General features: G+C 43.7%; 1 protein-coding gene across 3 annotated transcripts in view; it reads left to right on the forward strand.

Annotated features, from left to right (window-relative positions):
- The window catches only part of CAP2 (cyclase associated actin cytoskeleton regulatory protein 2), a 180,558-nt gene that overhangs the window by 1,865 nt on the left and 157,407 nt on the right, over window positions 1-21,286 (forward strand). The window contains exon 1 of one of the 3 annotated variants that reach the window (XM_088475832.1): window positions 8,707-8,764. The exons of the other annotated variants lie outside the window; for them this stretch is intronic. The gene's annotated coding sequence lies outside the window, so the exon portion shown is untranslated. Of the gene's footprint in view, window positions 1-8,706; window positions 8,765-21,286 lie in introns of those variants that run through there. 3 annotated transcript variants of the gene reach the window in all.

The raw sequence follows: 21,286 nt of genomic DNA on the forward strand, positions 1-21,286 counted from the left end.
ATAATGTAGCGCTGACTGATCATCTATTTCCGATATCTGCTGCGGTCTCTCTTTTTCCAACAGCAGCCAAAGCCTAAAGGCGTCTACACACTAGACGATGTGCACACGATGCGCTGTTGTGAACGATTTCCCTTGAACTGTCCCTGGCAGCCCCACGGCACTCCAGGACACCTTACGATGCTAAAAAGTGTCCAATCTGACCAATGATCTGTTGTGCTTCCTTAATGATTTTCAGTGCGACGTGTACGCGATTGGCAGATCTTGCCTGCTGTAGGCAAGATCTGAAGATACAACGTACGACCCGTGGGTACGTGCATCAGCATTGTTATCGTGAGTGGATACTCACAATTTGCACATATTTTGCACGATTTGTCGCTCCGATGCGTCTAAATCGTGCACAATATCATTAGGTTTCTAACGGCACTGCAAAGCTGTCAGATTTACCAAGCTCCAGAATGGGCCCGATAGATAACACGTTCTCCACATAGATAATGCCATCTCTAGAAAATATTATCCTATAATAGCCTATGGACTATATTACGCAGGAATTACTGTGAGAGGGCACCTCCGGAACCCTTCTCTGCAATCGCCACTGCTCATGTGTGGTCCGTAGACCGCAACTGCTCAGGAGTCCCGATAGAGCAATGCAGAGACAGCTGATGCAGTTACTTCACTCTGAACACGTCACAGGGACAGGCTCCTTTTGGAGCCCCTGTCCCTGTGGGTGTATATCTATATATTAGGCTCCTATGTCATTTATTATTGTAGTGAAAAGCGGCGATAAATTACAATTATCGGGTCTAACTCCTGATAATAAATATGACCCTAAAAGCATTGTTTTCAGTGATGTTCTCACCAAAGGCTCTATTATAATTATTATTATTACATTTTATTTATAAGGCGCCACAAGTGGTCCGTAGCACCGTACATATGGCAACAGTAGGACAGTACAGGGTACACAGAACATTACATTACAATACAGTAACCGAAACATAAACCGAGCACAAGTAACAGCACCACAATTGTCAGTACACAACACAGCTGGGAAGCAAGATGAGCGCGGGAGTACTCAGTGAAGGGGGGAACCTGTCTCCAGTAGTGACAGCACGACTAGCAGGAGTAGAACCGCTGAAAGAGACAAACGGCTATGAGTGAGAGGAATACGGGGCAATGGCCAATGGGTAGGTGAAGACTGTCACTGAAGTGACAGAGAAGAGGGCTGTGAGAACAATTTTCATGCAACAGTGATAAGCCCTTTATCACTCCTCGCCTGTTATAACTGGGCTTTTCACTGCTTTGTTTGATATAGAGACGGGGTCTGGTGGTGCCCAAAAAAAGTGCGCAATTCGCCTTCCCATACACTAATATGGGGAAAGCAATTTAGAGATGGCCATTCAGAAGTGTGTAAGTGATTGGAGTTACATGACTGCTCTCGGTCCACACAACGATGTCAGCTTAGTGACCAGTGTGCCAGGATGCAGGGGCTTCACCAGGAACTTCCCTTCCATCCATGAGCTGGTCCTATTTATCTGCATCATGCCACTATCCATAGTAGGGTGGCCAGAGAGAAAGGGAGAGACCATTGCTGTATAGGTATGCAGTCGGGAAACCGGCTGCCTTAATACCGACAGCTGGCTTCCCGGCTGCTTTATCCCGGCGTGGGATAAATGACCGGTATCTATATCTAGACGCCTGTCATTTACCCGATGCCGGGCGCTGTGAGCGGACAGCCGCGGGGGGGAGGGTTAGGTTTAGGGCACCTGGGGGGACTTAGGGTTAGGCACACCCCCCCGGGAGGGTTAGGGTTAGGCTAGGGGAAGGGGGGTTTAGGGTTATGCACCCCCTGGGAGGAGGTTAGGGTTAGGCACCCCCCCGGGGGACTTAGGTATAGGCAGCGGGGAAGGGGGGGTTTGGGTTAGGGACTTAGAGGGGGGATTAGGGTTATGCACTTGGGGGGGAGGTTAAAGTTAGGCACCCCTAAGGGAGGGTTAGGGTTAGGGGGTTAGGTTAGTTTATACTTCCCTTAGGGACGATGGGGATTTCCAGCGCTGTCGGGCTTCCGCTGCCGTGCTCTGCTGATCTGTCGGGCTGCCGGGAATCGAACTGTCGGCCATGCGGCAGCCGGGATTCCATACCGATCCCGCTGTATATGGCATTCCAGTGGCTTGCAGCTCCCCCTATTCTGCCCGTGACCAATAATAATATTATGTCAGACAGCCTCCGTGGGATGATTTCTTTTAGCTGGAGACCTTTCTTCTCTACGATAATATCTGCAACTCGCCTCTGGTTACACAGTACTGAACAACAGCAGTCTGTCAGTTACTATGGGGTCTATTTACTAAACCTTAGATGGAGATAAAGTGAACAGAGACAAGGTTCGAGCCAATCAGCTCCTAACTGCCATGTCACAGGCTGTGTTTGAAAAATGATAGTTAGGAGCTGGTTGGCTGGTGCCTTATCTCCGTTCACTTTATCGCCATCCAAAGCTTAGTAAATAGACCCCTAAGTTCCCCAGATCGGATCATGCCCAGCACCATGTGACCAGCGAGTGTCTCTTTTATGATTCTGTGTGTCCCGCCCTTTTACTTACCTGCTTCTCCGTTCTTTCTTCCTTTTTTTTGTTTTCTTTATGGTTTCCTGGGACTGGACTCAGGATGACCAGGACTCTTCTTGCTCCTCTTTTCAGAGATGAGACATCATGACTATGTGACGTCTCATTCCCTGGCTGTCACACCACCTGCACCGCTCGCCTATCCACCCGGTGACACCTACAGTCAGAACCGTCAGGCAGCCTTGGCCTACGGCACCGGATGCATCACCCGTACTCACAGACCTGGTGACACTGCACTCTTGTGGTCTTCCTACCTTTCTAACGGTCACTCCCTTGTATCAATGTCCAAATCTACCTCCCATTATCTACCATCCTGTTGATATTTCACAGTACCACCTATGCTGATGATACACATATCTACTTCTCCTTCCATGATCTTTCCCCATTTCTCTGTTCCAACAGCCTCAGATCTATTTTCCTTAGTAAATTTACTAAAGTTCCATTTCAGATTAATTTTTATGAATCTCTTAAATCTCCTGAAATCGAATTGAAATCGAACAGCAAAATCCCTTAGCAAATCTCAAATTTACTAAGATTTTATTTTGCATTCAGTTTTCAAATCGAATTCGATCTTGTTTCATTTTTAGAAGGGATTTGATGTTCAATTTTGCATGTTCATGTAGAAATCAAACACCAAATTCCACTCCAAAGCAAACTTCAAATCCCCATATGCATAGACCTGAAATTGAAAGCATGAAGCTCTTCTATTCATTTGGGGATTTGCAGTTCGATTTTATGTTCCTTTTATCATTCGATTTGCAAATCGAATGTTAGTAAATGAAGGGATCATATATTCTTCTATGGGAAAACATTGACGTTTTTCAGAAATTCGATTTTGAATTAAAATAATTTTTTTGATTGATTTGACATTAGATTTGGGCTTTAGTAAATCCCCTCTAAGAAAATTGAACCAAAATCGAATGCCAAATCAAACAGAAAACAAAATTGAACCTTTGTAAATATATCCCCTGGTAGTAGTCTTTAGATTACAACTTTGAGTTCCAGAATATACATTCACTATCTTTACAGAGATACTCTTTGCCCCAGTTTGTTTTTGGGGATAGTCTTCTCTTACCATGTTGTTCACACTTGCAGATCATAGCTGTCCAACTAATATGTGGGGGGATGTAGTCGGCCGTCGGTCAGAATCCTGACAGCGGAATGCTGGGTAGGGATTTATGATAGACATCGAAATACCGACGCCTATCATAATCCCAACGCCGGAACGCCGAAGACGACATCCCAAACGAAGGTAAGTCCGGGGCGGCCTTAGCGTTAGCTGCAGTGGGAAGGGTTAGGATTAGGAAGTCTAGAGGGGTTAAGGTTAGGTTTGGGGGGGGGAGATTAGGTTTAGGCACCCCTAGGGGGAGGGTTAGGGATAGGTACCAACAGGTAGAGGTTAGGGTTTGGCACCCCCCCGGGAGGGTTAGATTTAGTGAGCAGTAAGGGGGGGTTAGGGTTAGGCACCCCCGGGGGGAGGTTAGGGTTAGGTACTAGGGGGGATATTAGTGCAGGGCTTGACAAATTTTTCTAAAACCTAGGAGCCAGGATGAAAGCGTAGGAGCCACATCACTGTCCCCCCCAAAAAAATTATAGGAATGATTGAGGAGCACAGCTCTGTGTGTTATACACACTATACTAGTCCACAAAATGGTCGCAGTTGAATGGATACAGTAAAATGGAGGCCCCCTCACTGCTCTGCACAGCTCCCCTGATCCACCCCCCACCCTCCAGTAATAACAGACCACATTTCATATGAAACAGAACCCCCCTCCCCTCGTGGTCACACCACTATCCCTCTGAAGCCGCTCCGCAATCCTTGACCACGCATAGACCCTATTACTGGGGAGCTCTATGCAGCCAGAGATAGGCAACAGTAGACAGCCGAGACATACAGGAGGATCAGCGTAGACTGAGACAGACAGCATGGGTCAGAGCAAGCCAGGAGGAGTCAGCGCAGGACGGGACGACAGGAGGAGTCAGCGCAGGATGGGACGACAGGAGGAGTCAGTGCAGGCCAGGACGCACACAGACACAGCAGTCACCGCAGACGACACTCAGCACATGCACTCCTGTGCATGAAATGAACGCCGCAATACTATAGGCACGAATCTCCACGTGGGCTGATGAGGATCTGCTTCCAACCTCACTGCAAAATCTGGTAGCCAGGCAGCAAAATCTGGTAGCCATGGTGACCTGGCCCCTGGGATTTGTCAAGCCCTGCATTAGTGTTAGGCACCACTAAGGGAGGGTTAGGGGGGTAGGAGCAGGGGGGGTTAGGGTACTTTCCTGCCTCTGTCGGGATCTTCATCCTGTCGCGATTTGAACCGTCTGCATTTCAATCCCATTCCTATGTGGGCCTTAAGTCCTTGAAAACTCCTCTGTTGCTCCTCTACTGTAGCTATTTATAAAAAAAAGTAGATATTTCCCCTTCCAACTTTCTGCAGCATCCTAGCACCAGTCATGGCTGATACATGCCATTGCTATGCAGTTATGCAGTTACCTACTTAGTAACATGACTGAACTGTAACTCATCTATGGCATCTCCTGGCATTATACTGGCGGCTATATTAGTTTGAAGCACCCACAAATAGAATGTAGACGCGAGGAAGGTGGTTGTGCTGTTTAATGTAAAAATGTGGACCTTCCTTTTTGGGATGTAGTCATTAGGTCGACATTCGCAATGTTGACAGTTATTATGTCAACATTGTTAAAATGTTGACAATGTGAACACTTTCTGAGTATCGATATGTGAAATGTCGACAATATCAGAATGCTAGGGATACGCACTAGGGGGAGTTTAGGGTTAGGCTACTGGGGGGAGTTAGGGTTAAGCTCTAGAGAGATGGTTAGAGGTAGGGATTAGGGTGACTGCATTTACCAGAACGCTGGAGCATTATATGACTCCGCTGGAAGTGACGTCACATGACTATAAGGACCTGGAAGCTATGCAGCTAGAAATTCTGTTTACTCAGAACTCTGCTGAGGAATTTAACAATTTAAACGATTATGGGCCTGATTCAGTAAGGATCGCTTTTGCGATCGCACTAGCAATTACACACAGTGTCTTACTTTGAAGATATGCTAATGATTGCAATTGCAATGCCATACGCAGCCTAATATAAGGTCGCCCACTTTACCTTACACAAATCTGTAATACTTAGCAAGACTGCGATTCCATTGGTAACATAGAGTACCATTGCAGCCTCGCGCACACTTGCACAAGGTCTGATCTTACTCAGGAATTGCTAACCTTGTCGCACGCAGTGAAAGCGCAAGCTGCATTATGGCATCGCAATTGCTAATTTATGCACGCCCCTGCAATGGCGTTCAAATGCACTGGCACGCCTGATTTCGCTGACCATTCCCCGTCACCACCCCCAAATTGTACTTTCTGTCAATCACTCTGCACAGTCACTGCAGTCCCGATCGCAGTGTAGTCTTCGCTCAGGCTCACTATAATGCATGCGCAGAACGCAGCAATGGCATGATTGCGTGCTTAATCGCAGTTGCAATTGGTAGTGAATCAGGCCCTATGTTGGAAGACTTTTGAACCTTGTCAAATAAGTGAAATTAGGTAGGTGATTTTTCGTGTGGTAAAGGGCACAACGATTGAAAGTAGAAACTATTCTATTTAGATCTAGTTTTGCATAGGTCAAAGGACTAAGAACTTAATCTGAATAAATAACACTGACAAGCACAAAGCGTCCTTCAAAACCCTCTACCTGTCATTCAGATTCAGTACTGGGACTAATTTTAGCTACCACCTATGCAATCACTAAGCATACTATAACTGCCAAGGTAGGGGCTTGTTTTATGGTATGCATTGGATATATTAATAAGTTTGAATTAGTCATTAAAAAGACAATATTATAGAGCGAAATAACAGCAGTAGCATGATGCAAAAAAAAATATCAAGACTTCCAAAGACTAGAAAACATAAAACCTTTGAAGACTGTGATTTTATTTTTACATTTGAAGAGGGAACTTGGGTAAAGAGCTAGGAAAGGCAGAAAGAAGGGATATCGGTTTGGGGGTGGGGTGTAATTAGGCCCCACCCTTTCCTTAGAAAAGTCCATGAGGAGGGGGCAGGGCTAAATGATGCAAATCGCGCCGTTTAGCCCTACCCCCTCCTCCCGGACCTGCAAACTCCCCTTTAAATCTCCCCATCCTGCCCACTTCACTAGGAAGTGGGCAGGATGCGGGAGATATGCCTACACTTCCGGGAAAAATCGGGAGCCTCCCGTGATTTCTGGGAGTGTAGGAAAGTTTGTAGTAATGTGCTCCATTATATGTAATCTACTATATTAAAGTGAAAAATGTGTCCTTCTGTCTTTCTATACTAATCCACAGTTTACAAGCCAAGATCGTGAAATTTTACATACGAGCGTATTAAAAACACGGCCGAGGCAACTAAAAAAATGTGAAATCGAAATGAATTACTGTTAATTTTTAATTAATTAACAAACACACTTTTTGCTGGACGCTCATTGTGGGACTTCACGGCATATGGGTAGGGCCTCGGAGTGAGCGTTTTGTGTTGTCATGTTTTGTTATGATCTTAATGTATGTTATCGAAGAGAGCTTTAGCAGGCTTTCCCAGCATTCTCAGCTCTCTGACTATAAAAAATTACGCAACAAAATTCGCTTCTTTCTTCCAACTGTGTCAAAATTATGACTTTGCAAGGACCCTGCTGTACTGCGAGCTGCCAAAATATTACAAATGGAATGCTTCTCCAAAGTTTTTCTGTGCAGAAAACAGGGAGTCGCTGTAGATGGTCATCCTGGTATCAGAGCAACAGAAGCTCTTGGCCATGTTTACACTGTACATCCTACAAATTTTGAATGCTTCTATCTCCGAAGTTTGCTTTACATCGATACAGGTCCTACTTCCTTCGAAGACCTTAGGACTGTTGATTGGGAAGTTTGTCACACTTTTCGTGAGGCTTGCCAAAGGAGAGGTTTGTTGGAGGATGATGTGTAAACAAACATTCTTAAAATCCCGGGCAACGCCGGGTACTCCAGCTAGTATAATATATAATACATAATATATGTATTTGGGCCCTCAATGTTTGACATGCCTGGCCTAGAGCAATTGTTTAAAAATAATATAGGTTTTAGGAGCCAAACAGTAGGGTTGTTTTTTTCAAAGAACCATATAATGTCACTACATGTGCAATCAGTGATATATACAGATATTACCAATTGAAATCTATATATTTCTGTATATCTTTCCTAATAGAATGCCAAAACTTATATGGTATATGTTTGTTTATGAACTGAAAGGTCATTGAATCGTGTTAGCATATGGGATTTCTGTGGTATATAGTTTCAGTAAGAAATACATTGTTTAGCGCCACACGTAGACCAGTGCAGTCTGACAGTACATTTATAAGTGATACAATGAAATAAGAAATTTCATGGGATAAAAATATATGACATTAGTTCAACTATTCAAAAAATAATAGGGGTGGCAGGAGAGTAGATAAGGACATGTTAAAGGGGTTTACAACTGTAATTTATTGCTTTTAAAAAGAAAATGAAGTGTGTTTCCAAAGTGACAATGTTAAGGCGCATATCCACTACACGATAAAAATTAACGATTGAACGATTACGACATCGTTATCGATTTTTCGTTCATTAATCGTGCCGTGAATTTGCCGGCAACGACTAGCGATGTGCACTCCTTCTGGTCGTTGTTGACATCTGTCATCGCCTGAACAGACAGGCCAACCTGACGATATCGACAGGTTGTGCATGTTCGGGGATGATGGTGGGTGCCTGCATTGAACGACATAACCTTCACTGTGGGCACAATGTCCACTGCACAGTATGATGAACTGTTATGATGTTGTAATCGTACAGTCGTTCTACACTAGTAGTGGATATGCACCTTTAGACTTTTATATCACTGTCTACACTGAAATTCCATCCATATAAGCCATATGTTGTTTTAAGCTTGTAGGTAACCCTTCCTGGTCAGTGTGAGGTCCATAGTTCTTACTGTTTCCCAGTGGCAGAATTGAATGGAGTGCTGCTGTTGCCCAGAAGGCTATTTCCAGGTCACTTGAGGCCCCCCTTTGCTCTTATTGGGGGCAACACTGCACATGCTCAGAAGGTCAGAGTGGAGGCATCTTCTGCGCACTTCTCTGGGTAAGTGACGGACCATCTCAGGCTCTGAAGATGCTCCCGTTCTATTGTTTGAGGAGTAGCAGAAAGACCGGGTCACTGGGGCTGGTTTGGGATAATTAATTTAGGCCGGGCAATAAAAATAAACACCATCTGCATAGTTTAGAGGTGAGTGTGAAGTATTACACTCTAATCACACAGGCATTATAAATAGACATAGGGAGACTGCTCTTATAAACAATAAATGTATGTCTGTGGAAGCATAATGGAAGGATGGGGTCACAAAAAGCCTAACATCAGGACAGTCTTCTTCCCACCACCTTATTAATTATGTCATCTTTAGCTGAGCATGTTCCTCATGATTTCTTTGTGCTGCCACTATTTAGCCATCAATTGCAGTTAACAATGTAGTCATGTTCACTGGTTATTAGATTTGAGCCTCTTGGTTATAGATCACTGTTTTTCCCAGTGCTTAATGGTCTGTTAATTGAAAACTTGTTGGAGAGGAGTGAGCTCCTGAGCTGTCTCCCCCTGTACAGTGACGCACCGGCATGATGACGTGAGTGAGCAAGCGCAAACTCTGTTCACATCACTGTGTAGAGTGCTGCAGTACTTATCCCCTTACCTGAGATCTGCTGTTGTTACCTCTGCCACAGCTATTACCTGTTTACCGCTGTAAGCCCCATAGGCAAACGCAGGGGGGGTTTCCGTCTGCCTGGAAACCCCCCTCCCCAACACATACCATGACCACAGTAGAAATAGTAATATAATAGAATTTTACTAATGCTACATGTTCTTCTCAGTATCACAAATGAAATAATTAGCACCACCTGTGGATCTTTTAACATGTATCAGCCAGTAATAAATAACCTGTGCACCAACTAGGAGATCTGGAAAACATGCACTGTTAGGGAGGCACTGCTATAGAGCCCAATATGTACATATATGTCCAGGGATGTGCCTAGGTTCTTCTGCTGCTCCTCCAGGCTCCCGGACTTGTTCCTATGCTCTGGAATGGTGCACACATCTAAAATAAAAACATTCAGCTCCGGCAGGATGGCTTACAGCCGCATCCAATTTCTTACTGTGATCCTGTATATGATGGAATTATGACACACAATACACATTGTATGACGCATATTAAAGCTGGATACTAATTCTGCCCCCTTCATGGACTGGCCAGACTCGCTCTAAAATCAAGCATTTGGAAAAACCCCTCTAGAAATCCTGCGTTTGCCACTGAGCCCTGTGCCTACTTCTACTACTACTGTCAGCGCTGTTAACCCTTTGTACACTGCTGTTACCAAGACATATGTGTGGACTAACTTGTCATATTTCACTGACACCTATTGTAACTAAACAGGTTCTACCAATAGGTAATACCAATAAAAGCCATCAATGTAGTGTATTTCATGTTATTAACACATTTATAATGTGCCGCTCTTCATGCATGACTAAGCTCTACAAGCGGAGCGCACAAATGTGTGAGGACAACAACATCCGAAGAGTGCTGTGTGGATGAATGAGAGGGACAATGCTCATGTCTCAATTAATTATTCAAATACAGAGGATTCATGCAACATTCAGTGATGTGTGTGCAGATCGGATCTCAAGAGGAAAATGTAGACTGGAGTGATAGTGTACCGTTTCTTCTGAAACAATGAAATGGGTGCAGAGCTAAGTAATGATTACTGGCATCTAGAGCATGTACTTCCTAGGGTGCGTCCCACCCCCAACTACTTATAACAACAAGGGTATATCACTAAGCGCTACCACATAAGTAAGAGAAACAAAATATTAGACAGGTATCACATATACCAATACACAAGAATGCAATAAAGCGCTACCACATAAGTAAGAGAAACAAAATATTAGACAGGTATAACATATACCAATACACAAGAATGCAATAAAACAAAGTTCACCCAACAGGATATATAATCTCTTCTATCTTCAAACCGATTTTCAGAAACAAGGATATCTTTCCAAGTTTCCAATCATAGTCAATTCAACGTACTGGACACTTCTTAATCTCTCAATGTTCCGCATCCATATAATGACATAGAAGAGAGAAGAAAAGGGATAAAAAATATTGCAATACTACAGGTTGAGTCTCCCATATCCGTTATTCCAAAAACCGAAATATTCCAAAAACCAGAATATTTCGGTGCATATGTGACGTCACGACGTGACATGACGTCACTAGTATCAGCGGCCAATGACTAGCGGCCTGAGCGTGGTCCACACGCCAGGCCACCCCCCGCATCACCCTCCGGACCCCCAACGGCAGCCGCCGGACCCTCGTGACAGCCGCAGCACCCGCCAGACCCTTCCACCTTACCTGCCGGACCCTTCCGCCTCAGTCACCGGACCCCTCACGAAACCCGCCGGACACCTGTAGCACTCGCCGGACAACCGCACCACCCGCGCGACAGCCCCGCAGGACATCTGTAGCACACGCCGGACCACCGCAACACCCGCGCGACACCTTCCAGACCCACCCGCCGGGCCCCCCCCAGGTATTCCGAAAACCGGAATAATCCAAAATCCGAAATGCTCCTGGTCCCGAGCATTTCGGATATGGGAGACTCAACCTGTATAAAGTTTTAATTCTGCACAATATATTCAAAATTCTCATACATATGATACATTTATATGTGTATATAATGCAATATAATAAAAACTCCACCAATAAAAATAAGGTAATCAAGGCATAACAAAAGGAGCGGGTGCATTGAAAATACACCTATACTCGCATGTCTGAAGCTCACACTTTCCGGGACCAGAAATCTGCGTGACTGTATCGGCATGCAACCTCCCAGTGCTTAATGGTCTGTTAATTGAAAACTTGTCCCCAAAGCAATAGGTCATCCAGATATCCTTTTACTTGCCAGAGCATGCTTAGACTTGTTGCTCCACAATTGCTATGGGGCCTATTTATTAAGTAACATTTGCAGGATATTCCCCGAAAACAGCAATTTTCAGGGGACACCCACAAACTTTAAGGATCACCAAAATGTACTATGGAGGGACTGTAGCAGATATTTCCAACATCTGCTGTGGTCCCTCCTGTACGACAGCAGCTGTAGCCCCCACAGGTTCCTATGGGGCCTGTAAAGCTGTCTCCAGAATCTGTTGCATTCAAGAGCTTGGCCTCAATGGCGTTATCCTATAGTAGCCTATGGGCTATTATTACGCACAAATTACCGACTTAGGGCCTGATTCCGACCCGGTCGTTAAGTTGCGCTCGCTAGCTAGGGGCGATAATCGCACATCTGCGTATGCGTATGATTCGCAGTGCGCGTGCGCAAGCCAGTCACTGCGATCGGGAATCGTGCGCTCGTTGTACACAGACTGAGCGCTACTTTGAGTGACAGATATTGTCATTTGTGGGTGGTAACAGGGGAAGGTGCTTGTGAACGGGGGAGTGGTGGTGCGAACGCAGGCATGTATGAGCTTCAAAACGGGGTTTAATGGGTGTGCATAATTAGCAAAGTAGCGTCATTGAACATATCACTTGTTTTTTTTTTTGCCTGAACTGATCGCAGTGCTTGCGGTGGGGTAGGGTCTACCTCAAGGGCTGCGAGCTGCTCCGATGGCTCTCGATGTTACCGATGATTCATACACTTCCTGGAGATGACGTGGGTTATGAATGAAGAGTGGGCGTCGTCTTTAAACACTAGCGTACACTCACTGCAGTCGCTTGTCCTTAAGCCACACAATGCAATCGCAGGATTTGCATATCCGGCCCCTTTTGGCAATGAGCGAGCGCAGCTTAGCGACCGGGTCTGAATCAGGCCCTTAGTGTGAAGAAAAGCCCTTAGGCTACTATTGGCAACACCATCTATAGATGGCGTTGCCCATCTGGTCCAAGTAATGCATTCCAAAGCTTGGTATATATGGGAATTGTGGCAAGAACTTTTGACCACATTTTCCCTAAAGTACATCCCATCCTGTATCACCACCGCTACATTAGAGGGGCATAGTACTGTTATCCACCTTTGTTTTTATTATATATATATATATATATATATGTGGGACTGCCTCCCTCATGTGCTTCTCTTTACATTTTCTTCTACTCTTTCCTCTCCATAAGGGCACCTAACATGTGACTGATAACTCCCTGCTGCTTATTGTGAGTGCCTTAATCGCTATTGCAGCAATGTATATAAATCGTATCCTTGTCCTGCACTGTAATGTACTGTAAGTTACTTGTTTCTTGTTCACTTATTAGTTCTATGTGCTATGTAAGGCGCTGCGGAACACTTGTGGCGCTATATAAATAAAGGATAATAATATATATATATATATATACAGTCAGGTGCATAAATATTGGGACATTGACAGAATTTTCATATTTTGGCCTCTATTCACCACCACAATGGCATTGAAATGAAACAAACAAGATGTGCTTTAACTGCAGACTTTCAGATTTAATTTGAGGGTAATTACATCCAAATCAGGTGAACGGTGTAGGAATTACAAGGGTTTCTATATGTGCCTCCCACTTTTTAAGGGGCCGAAAGTAATGGGACAAACTAAACAATCCTAAATCAAACTTTCACTTTTTAATACTTTGTTGCAAATCCTTTATATATATATATATATATATATATATACACACAGCAATTACGGGCAGCACTCCAAAGGGCTAAAGGTGTAATGTGCGCCTGGCGCCTTCCTAAATTACCTATCCCTGTGTTTGGAAGGAAAAAATATATGCAGCAATGGGCGGCACTCCCGGCGACTTCACAAAAGACACAAATGTTCGTAGTAGTTTACTAGTACGAGTGTTTGCGTATTTTTTGAAGTCGCCGGGAGTGCCGCCCATTGCTACATATATATATATATATATATATATATAGATAGATAGATATATATTGTGGCAGTATCACTCTAGGTGGCGATAGTGAGCCATGGCTTCTGTGTGGGGCTGGGGGATCCGCCCACACAGGGTAGGAAATCAAAGTTTGACCATACCTAGAGGCCGCCTTGTGGAAAGCTCAGGTGAGGGCTAACGAGGGAGACCTGCAGTCAGGCTGCATGAGGAATCAGTCCAAAGAGGACTGTGGCAGCTACAGAGCCCAGTGTGCCTGGAGGCCAGTGGGGACCAGACTTGGCCGGTGTCCAGACCTGCAACCTGACAGGGAGGTCCACAAATCTTTGGGACTGCGTGTGTGACTTTGTGGAAGTCAGGCCAGGAGGCCAGAATCCAGACCTGCAAACCAGGCACGGAGGAAAACATGAGAGAATTTGTGTGAAGGTTAGGAGGCCATGTTTATACCTGTAAAAGACAGGATTGGGACTACAAGAGACTACAAGAGTGTTATATTTGCAGACTAGCTGCCCATTATCAGGGTTCAAGCAGAGCAGTGAGGTAGAGCCCTGCATGAGGGGCTAGGTTGTTTATTACTTTGTTCCAGATATGCTGACAAGTAAAGCACCATTTATTTTCATTTAAAACTAAAGAACTGCGTGTGCATCTTTATTATGCACCTACTCACTGCACCACTGACCATTTTACCGAGATAATTACCCCAGTTTTATCACAAATATATATATATATACATATATAAACACTTACCTGCCCCAGGGGACTGGTGATCCAGTGAGCCTGGTGATCAGTTGACCGGATACACAGAGGAGCTCAACGGATCACCGATCACCAGTCCCCTGGGCGCAGGTGAGTGTAAGCTTAGCGGTGGAGGTAATGGGGAGGGGGGGAATAGCTGGCGGCACATGCACAGACACAGCCTCGGGATAGTTTTGTTGAAAAATACCCCGAGAAATGCAGTGAGATGATCCACATGGACAACTTTCTCACAAGCTCTGTTGCATTCAATATTTGATACATCTTTGCCATGTATTCAAATATCACATTGCGATTTGGGGCAAATTTATCAGATCTCATCTGCGTCTGAGATGCAGATTGTGGTATATATGCCCTTAAATTACCTGACATTGTGAATTCTAGATTGTTTTTGCCTCTCATTAGGCATATTTCTGTTGTTTATATTATACTCAATTGACAAATGAGTATATTTGACATTGTACTGTACATGCATGTGCTTCCTGGTAAGGTGTCTGATGAAAATCAATAGTGATAAGATTTATATGTACTGTAGGCTTCCAAATCAAACACCCCCACCCACATATACAGATGTGTCCTCTTGCATCTTTGCTGCAAATCACGCCATGCATGGTGCGATCGCAGTGCGCGCCATAGCATTCCGTAGCGTACGCTACTGTGGGTAATCGCATGGCACGATGCGTGTGCACAATTGTAGCGCGATCGGCAATGATGTAAGAGGACACATCTATATGTCAGTGGTGAGTGTGTAGCCCATTACATTTATACATTAGTCGTTTCCCAAATTTTGATGATTTCTTCTTGTGTGTATATGTGGAAAACGAAATAATTCTATGGTTCGGGCATGGGGCACAGACAGGGGAATGGGTATGAAATACCTCCGGCCGTTCGATTCCCGTCAACGGCAGCCCGACAAGAGCAGAGTTAGAAGCAGTGGAAGCCCGACAGCGCTGGAAATCCCGATCGTGGATAGGTAAGTATCTACTAACCTAACCCCCCTAATCCTAACCCTCTTTAGGGGTGCCTAACCCTAATCCCCCCTCTAAGTGCCTAACCCTAACCACCCCCTTCCCCGCTGCCTAAACCTAAGTCCCCCCCGGGGGTCCCTAACCCTCCCTCCCCCTAGCCCTCCCTGGGGGGTGCCTCACCCTAAGCCCCCCCCGGGAGCCCTAAACCTAACCCCCCCCCCCCGTGGCTGTCCACTCGCGGCGCCTGGCATCACTACGATCGGGGCGCCGGTCTCCCGGTGTCTGGAAAATGCGGGCGTCTAGATGTAGACGCCCGGCATTTCACCCTTGCCGGGATATGACAGTCGGGAAGCCGGCTGCCGGTATTTAGGCAGTCGGCTTCCCGATTGCTTCCCCAGACAGGTCATGCGAGTCCATTTGAATAGGCACTAAAATGAAGCTGTCTAACACTTTCAGGTTTATTTGCTAACCACTAGGTCGTCAATGCTGCTGATCATTGGTGCTGTGACCGATAGATTTAAAATGGCAATATAAATAAATGCTAAATTCGGCTTGCCTAGTATTTATTTGTATTGCTGTTTTAAATCTGCTGGTCAGTGTCGTCGATGATTGGCTACTTTGACAACCTGCTGAATAGTAAATATACCCATTGGTTTCAAATTCACTTGAAAAATGCAAATTGTGAAGAAAGGGCTTAAGAAATGATAACTATACTTGTCAGGTGGGAAGAAAAATAAATAAAAAAAGTTCCTTATCGTGTACAAAAGATATAAGTGGTGCTTGATAGGAGGAAAGTAACATTGTTTTAATTGACTTATCAATGCATTACAATCTAATACCCACGGTGGTGGAACTACCGACTGTTCTGTCCATTGGAAAACATACAAGAATCTATGGAATGTTCTTGAGAATATGAACAAAAGATTTTGAATATTATTTTTATATACTTGTGTGGGTGATCCAGCTCAGTCTCTCAGACAATAAATCCCTAATCTTACACTGTGTGCTACCTATCATTCTGAATTAGTCATTTCTCTTATGGTGTTTGAGAAAATGTAGATTTCCCTGATTATAATGCTTCTTAAAATGTCCTTCGTTCCAGGCTACACACGGAATAATGAGTTTAGCTGTAAGTAGCATATAATTATGTGGCACGCACAGCACTTCAGCAAAGGTGATTACATCTAATGTATGGGAGTGAATGCTAAATGTACTGTGGTTTAATGCAGCTCTCAGGAAAAAATGCCAAGATTGACACAGAAATTATTATAGCACTTTCCCTGTGGCACAAATTCATGTACAGCAGGAGAAATGGCAGCTTGGAGACATAAGGATGTACAAGAGGGATTCTAGTATATCTGGCTTCTTTTCATTAAGATAGCACATTACTGAGGCTCTAATCAACAGACTTTAGGGGTTGGCAATGATTTAAAGGGACTGTGTGCAATATTCTCTGTCTATAATGAAAATAGAAATTAAAAATAAACTGATCTGCAATATGTGCAACTAGGACACTTTTCTACCTGTGTCCGTCTTCCTGTCCAATAATCTTAGGCCGTTCACAGACATACTTGAGACTTCATCCTACTGATTTGTTACTGGTTGAAATATTTCTGAGTATTCCTGTTATGTCTCTGGGAAGCCTTGGTGACGATTGCCGCATATCTTCCTAGTGTGGATTAGGCACTCCATTCCTCCTACTTTTGTATTTAAGTGGAAAATCAAGATTTGATTTTACAGGACGGGATTATTTAAATAGATTCATGTTATTGTGAGAAGGCGCATTGCATGTTTTACAGGTGAGTGCACCTCATTTAAACTGGGTCTTATCCTATACTTTTAGTGTGTTGTGTTTTGTACCTTGATGTCCGATCACGCTCATGATTAATTTAAGGTATAAATAAGAATAAACTGATCTATATCTTCAGGGAAAAACTTTAACTCAAAGAAGGTTAAAATGTTTTATTTTCTAAACTGAGAGGTGCTAAAGAGAAATTAGTTTTCACGTTAGTGTAAAAGGTTACTTTGTGTACCTTTTTAGGAGCCCAAATATAACTACAACAGATATATTCCGGATGCGATAAGGGCCTATCCATTAGCAGATAAATTTCAATGATGAACGATTTATCGCTCAGTCGTTCAATTTATCTGCTAATGGATAGGCTCTGAACGATAAAAATGCGCACTCCCGCGGCTGACAAATTTGGTGTTTTGTCTCTCCAACATATTAGAGATATCTGTCGCTGTAAACGACGAACAATGAATGATTGTTTTAATGAAAATGAATAGAAACATGAAAAAAATCCACTCCCAGAATGATGTCATGCAATATCGTTCGTCGTTCGCAAAAATCTGTCATGTACATGACAGATATCTGTTACAGCAGCCCCAGGAATTTTCAAAAGATAAATCTTTTGTCTTTCAGAAAGATCTGCTAATGTATAGGCCCCTTATCACTATCACTATTTCTACAAAACAGCCTATATACCCATATTTTTCGTATCCCATTTACTTTGTTACTTTGTAAGGCTTCAAGCTTTATCTATTTTCAAGGCAAAACCTGTACTAAACTGCAGCTAAACCTCCATTTTCAAATCTGACATGCTTTATCACCATCCAGATTTCTTTACATATTAGAAAGAAATACAAATCACAGGATATAATAACCTCCAATTTCATAAACCACAGGTGTAAACCTGACGGAAAAAAACAAAAGGCAGATTGAGCTAACTTGTCTATCATCATGTGCAAAGAAAAACCCTTCTTTCCATTCACTAACAGACCGTGTTACTTACCATGCGTGGGATCTAAACAAATGCTTTGGCACCCACATGTACGTATGCTCCGACCAATGCCAAGTAGCATTGAGCCCATCCTGGTACCCCTACTTGGGGTACTAGGAAAACAAAGTAAATAACAGTACACCACCCCCCCCCCTTGTAAATGTTCTTGTTCTAAATAGTGCCACCCAATAAATTTCTATGAGTAACAGTGTTCCCTTTATTTTTATATCAACTATTGCTTCGATATTTATTTTGAGAATTAACAGTGTCCCCATATTTATTTTAAAGATTAATAGTTCCCCCATATTTTATACTAGTGATTACAGCTGGTGCACTGGCAGGAAATCATGATGAGACAGTGCCGCCGGTCGTGAGCAATTAGAGCTTGTGGTTTGGCAGCCAATCAGTAGTGGAGGCTCCTGATTGGCTGCCGGTCCGTGAGCTCCGATTGGCTTGCGACCGGCGCCAGAATCAAATTTCACCAGTGCTGTCTGTCCATGTGTGCCACAGGCTGCCGGTGCGCCAGCTGTAATTAGCTGGCGGCCCGGCCCCAAATCCACACCTGCTGGCTGCTTATGGCACACGTGGAGGTGAGAGGGGCACTGCTATTGTGTGGAATAATGTGTTATATGGGGCACTACTACTTTGTGGCAGAATCTGTAAAGGGCATTACTGTGTGGTATAATGTGTATGGGGCATTAGTGTGTAGTGTAAGGAGTATTACTGTGTGGCATGATGTACAAGGGGCACTACTACTGTGTGGCATAATGTGTATAAGGGTTACTACTGTGTGGCATAACCGGAATGGGCTCTGTGTGGCATCATCTGAATGGGGTCTGTGTGGGCAAATATATGTGTTTCTTTTACCTCTGGGGGGTCTTTTAAGATCTTGCTATGCGGCTCACAAAATTCATGTTACGCCCAGGAGTGCCGATAAGGGAGGGGGGCAAGTACCTATTACCCCGGGCTTGTTGTAGGGGACCGGCGCGGGCCCGGGTCCGCAGCCGTCCCCCCTTCTTCCTCTTCCTGTCAGCAGCCCAGTACACGATGCTGTGTGCTGGGCTGCAATGGGAGACTGCACCAGTCTTCCCTGCCTGTGGGGGAGGGGGGGGGGAATCACACTGTGTGGCCCTGATGAATTTCAAACCTAGGCAAAGACCTAATCCTGGTCAAACTACACCACTATGGTAAATTTGGTGGCGCTAGATCCAAAACTCTGGCCGTGCATAAAGGACAAAAAGCCGGGCAGACAGACAGCCACGCTTTTTCGCTTATTATATAGATTAGAATTTTACACCACGTATTGGCCTAAAAAAAATTCTGTACTGTAGTGGTATCAGTAAGAACTTACCTGGAATATTCACACCTACTTTAAAGATGGCTAGCCAATCAGGAGAGGTCTCTCACCTCTGCTGGCGATTTAAGTTTTCACCATCCAAACTGCTGGTTAATAAAACTAGTGGTTTGAAGGGCAAAATTGCTGCCGTTGTGTGACGGTTTTGAAACTGACCAAAAATAAACTAGTTGATAATCCTATAAAATACTATACCTTAAGACTAAAACTTGGACAGTGACCATTGGCTGTATTTATTTTTAATTTATTTTCTCAATATCTGTCCTTTGTATGTGTTACTACCTGTATAACTCTTTTGTCAGGTTTACTGAATATTTCATATATATAAAATCTACAGCTACTGTTTATTGCTTCATATTTGCAGTTGATACATTCTGTGTTTCAATGATGCTTGAATACAATCAATATCTATCAAAGGGAAGCAGGATATAGTGGGTTCTTCCAAGATTGTTTGATCGCGTGGTTCATGGGGAGGATGTTACTATTTGGCAGGATTTATCAGGATGTCACTTGTATCAACAGAGAGAACATGAAATCAAATTGAACTCAGGAAGTTACTGATATTTTTTTCAGCTGTAGTAGTACAGAAAGAGCATTATGCCGAACAGAATATTGTAGCACAAATGTTTTTGTGAAAATAAATAAATAAACATCATTTATATTCAGGTATTCTTTACATGAGCACTGTAAAAGCTGGATCACATACCATGTGAAATATTTTCTTAAAAGCAAATCTATATAGTATCAATATAAAAATTAGAGATGGGCACCGACACCCGTGATTTGGTTTTGGTTTTGAATCTGGATTAACTTTAGTGTTTTGGTTTTGGTTCTGGTTTTGTAAAACCACCCTCACGTGTTTTAGTTTTGGTTTTATATCTGTATTTTATAAAAAACAATTCTAAAAACAGCTAAAATCACATAATTTGGGCCTGTTTTTGTTCCTACAGTATTATTAACCTTAATAACATTAATTTCCAGTCATTATACAGTCAATTTTGTCCACCTCACGGCTTACAATATTGTTTTCACTACTTTTCACCAATATAGGCCAAAGGCTGCAGCGGGTTGGCTGGCTAAAGTAAGCGACAAAGCAGCGACACAAATGCACAACATTTGAAAAAAAATATAGGACATCTATGAAACATTGCCACACAGCAATATTAGACCGGATGGCAGTTTAATAACTATAAAAATGTCAGTCAGCAATGCCCCCCAAACAGAGCATAATGCAAAGAAAAGAAGTGCAAGATGAAATTGTCCTTGGGCTTTCCCACCCACCCTTATGTTATTAAACAGGACATGTACAGTTTAACAAACCAATCACTTCAGCGACAGGGACTGCCACTTGTGGCTGAAGTGATTGGTCTGTTTGGTTCCCCACAAAACAAGCTACCAATGGGCAGTTGATATCGCTGGCAATGATCTCTTAAGTACAAACTGGCTCTACGGAGGCAAGATGTCATTGCATTATCATAGTCACCGTCATCAGTGTGTACATCATCTTCACACAATATTCATTTGTCCCCGCTGGAATCCACCATTACAGGTGCCTCTGGACTTTGACTTAATTGGCAGTAAAGTTCTTCCTCGTGGAATTTGTAGTTTGTTTTGATGAGCATCATGTTTTCCACATTTTGAGGAGTTAGCCTCCTACGCCGATCACTGACAAGGTTCCCGGCTGTTCTGAAAACTTTCTGAGTACACACTGAAGGGTGGGTAGCTTAAGTAAAGCAAAACCAGTTTGTGCAAGGGCCTCCAAATTGCCTTTTTTTTCCTGCCAGTAGTCAAACAGACTGTCTGCCATGCCTATTTGGATGCTATCATTAAAATAATCCTCAATCATTATTT

This window comes from Taudactylus pleione, unplaced genomic scaffold (genome assembly GCF_031769625.1).
Source record: "Taudactylus pleione unplaced genomic scaffold, aTauple2 ptg000179l, whole genome shotgun sequence".
Taxonomy (NCBI): domain Eukaryota; kingdom Metazoa; phylum Chordata; class Amphibia; order Anura; family Myobatrachidae; genus Taudactylus; species Taudactylus pleione.